Source organism: Gopherus flavomarginatus, chromosome 1, assembly GCF_025201925.1.
Source record: "Gopherus flavomarginatus isolate rGopFla2 chromosome 1, rGopFla2.mat.asm, whole genome shotgun sequence".
Classification (NCBI taxonomy): Eukaryota; Metazoa; Chordata; order Testudines; family Testudinidae; genus Gopherus; species Gopherus flavomarginatus.
The window spans coordinates 366,201,392-366,204,390 of NC_066617.1; positions in this window are offsets into that span (position 1 = coordinate 366,201,392).

A 2,999-nucleotide genomic window follows, 5' to 3' on the forward strand; every position below is an offset into this window, starting at 1 on the left:
CCAATTCCAATATATCCTTTTTTGAGGGAACGACCATCTGCACGCACTATTCAAGATGTTAGGAATTTAAGCTCCCAGGCTAACTTTTGGAAGATGTTGTGGAGGTTTCCTTGGAGGATGGGAATTGAGAGGTCAGATATGGAGTGAATGTTTTATGAAAAGTGTCTCATTTCCCCCCCTGTAGTTGTCATGGGAGGCAAACTCGGGTGGCTAGCTTGAAGCATCCACACTTCTATTTGTCATGTGCTGGCTCAGGCGAAGCTGGAGCGTGTTTGTCTGCCTGGCTGGGAGACTCACTCCCAGCTGCTCTGTTAGATGTACCCTTAGATACCAAGATGACAGGTAGGTAGGAACAGAAGCAGGGACCCCATTTAGAGGGAGGACAGCCTTGTGGTTAAGGCACTGGCCTAGGGCCTAGGTGCTCTGGGTTCTAGTCCCAGTGCTGCTGCCTGGGGTCTATCACTTCATCTCCCTGTGCCTCAATTCCCATCTGTGAAATGGGGATGACAATAAAGCTCTTCAGGGCAGGGCAATGCCTGTTAGCATGTGCAGTGCCTAGCACAGTGGGATGCTGATCTCAGTGGAGGCCTGTAAGTGCTACTTCAGTACACGTAATAATGGCTTCCATCCCTGCACGTAACTCGTAGGCTGCACTGCTCTGTGGGTCACACTAAACTGAATTCCCAGGGATAGGGGATCTCTACCCCACATGGTTAGGGGTAGATCCGTAATGGTTCCCTGGTCTCGCAGCTGCTCACTTGCAGGAGGGCGATAGGTAATTTACAGGCAAACACACAGTCACAGCTGCCTCCTGATTCTCTGGGGAGCTGACATGTCTGCTTGGCACTGGCAGAGAGGAGATAAGGAAGCATTGAGAGACATTCATCCTGCACTGCGAAGCTGATGCAGTTTAGGCATGGCTGGTTAGTGCTGATATTTAGCAGAGCTAAAGCAGTGTGTCTTATCCTGTCCCATGCTGAGCTGGCCCCCAGATGTTTAAGAGCCTTGCTTTACCTAACAGACTAGTTCTGAAAGATCTGGGGAGCACTGGGAGTTGCAGGGACCTGTTGGGCACCTGGGCAGCTGTGTCTGTGGTAGTGCAGTTGGTCTCCAAGCAGGAATGTTTTTGTCAGCTGCTGGCCAGTCCACGGCTCTAAGATTCCAGAGGCTAAACTAAGATAACCAAGCACATCTCTGATTGCGAGCAGCTGCTTCACATCTGTTTCACATCTGTCAGCTCTTCTTTGGCATCAATCCAGCCACAATCAAATTTGCAGATGATGCAAAATCAGGGAGTGGGAGCAAACTTGCAGGTGGCCAAGACCCAAACTAAAGAGACCCGGAGAGATCAGAGCGGAGGGGGCTGCAGGCGGCGAGGGGACACTTGATCCTAGTAAGAATGAAATCCTTCTATCAGGGAGGAGCTCGCTGGGCAATTAATACTGATTTTCAATAAGTCTTGGAGCACTGGGGAATTTCTAGGGGACTGCAAGAAAGCTAATTTTGGGCCAATATTTAAAAAGGGTAAATGGGATGACCTGGGTAATTATAGGCCTGTCAGCCTGACATCAGTCCTGGGAAAGAGAATGGAGCAGCTGATATGGGACTCAATTAATAAAGTATTAAAGGAGGGTTAAAGGAGGATTAATAGTTGGCTAGCTGCTAGGTCTCAAAATGGAACTGTAAATGGGGACTCATCGAACGGGTGTGTCTCTACTGGAAGTCCGCAGGTATTGGTTCTTGGCCCTATGCAATTTAAGATTTTTATCAAGGATCTGGAAGAAAATATAAAATCATCACTGATAAAATTGCAGATGACATGAGGTCCCAGTGTGATGCTGTGGCCTGAAAGACTAATGCAATCCCTGGGATGTATAACCAGGGGAATCTCGAGTAGGAGGAGAGAGGTTATTTTACTTCTGGTGCAAGCACTGCTGGAATCCTGTGTCCAGTTCTAGTGCCCACAATTCAAGAAGGATGATACATTGGAGAGGGTCCAGAAAAGAGCCACGAGAATGATTGAAGGACTAGAAAACCTGCCTGAAAGTGATAGACTCACGGTGCTCAGTCTGTTTAGCTCAACAAAGAGAAGGTTAAGGCGTGACTTGATCACGATCTATAAGTATCTACGTGGGGAACAAATATTTAATAATGGGCTCTTCACTCTGGCAGCAGCCTAAGGTCTAACATGATCTAATAGCTGGAAGTGGAAGCTAGACAAATTCAGACTGGAAATAAGACATTAATATTTAACAGTGAGAGTAATTAACCATTGAAACAATTTACCCAGGGTCATGGTGGATTCTCCATTGCTGACGATATTTAAATCAATAGTGGTTGTTTTTCTAAAAGCTCTGCTCTAGGAATTATTGCGAGGCAGTTTTCTGGCCTGTGCTGTACAGGGGGTCAGACAAGGTGATCACAATGATCCCTTTTCGTCTTGGAGTCTGAGGTAAACCTGGATACTGAATGTGAGGGCTGTACCCCAGCAGCCGAACCCATCCCCTTGATGCTCTCCAGAGAGGCCTGTTGGATCTAAGCAAGGAGTTCATTTGCTGCAGGGAAAGGATTAGGGTGTGAAAAGAGGATGGAGAGAGAGAGAGACAGGAAAGAAAAACAACCAGAGAAAAACACCTGTAGTTTCCCCGCAGCAGTGTGGGAGGGCGGTTGCCGAGTTGCCTCTGCCCTTGTTAATTTTGCCCTCTGGGTGCCTTGAGCCGCCCTGCTCTCTGGGGAAGGGGCAGGTGGGTCCTGCTGCTGTTACCTGGTCATACCCATGCCAGGGACAAACAAGACTTCATCTTGTCCCAGGGTGCTGGAGGGCGAACGGAGGAAGGAAATAAGACACCAGCTGCTGCCCAGGTGGAGGGAGAAGGGCAGGAACTGGAGCTTCCTGGGCTGAGCCGTGGCACAGTTCGGGACTTCATCTTGTGAATGTGAATGGCCTTGGGCAATGGCTCTGAGCCAGAGCTTCTCCCACTGGTGACCAGGGCCCTGAG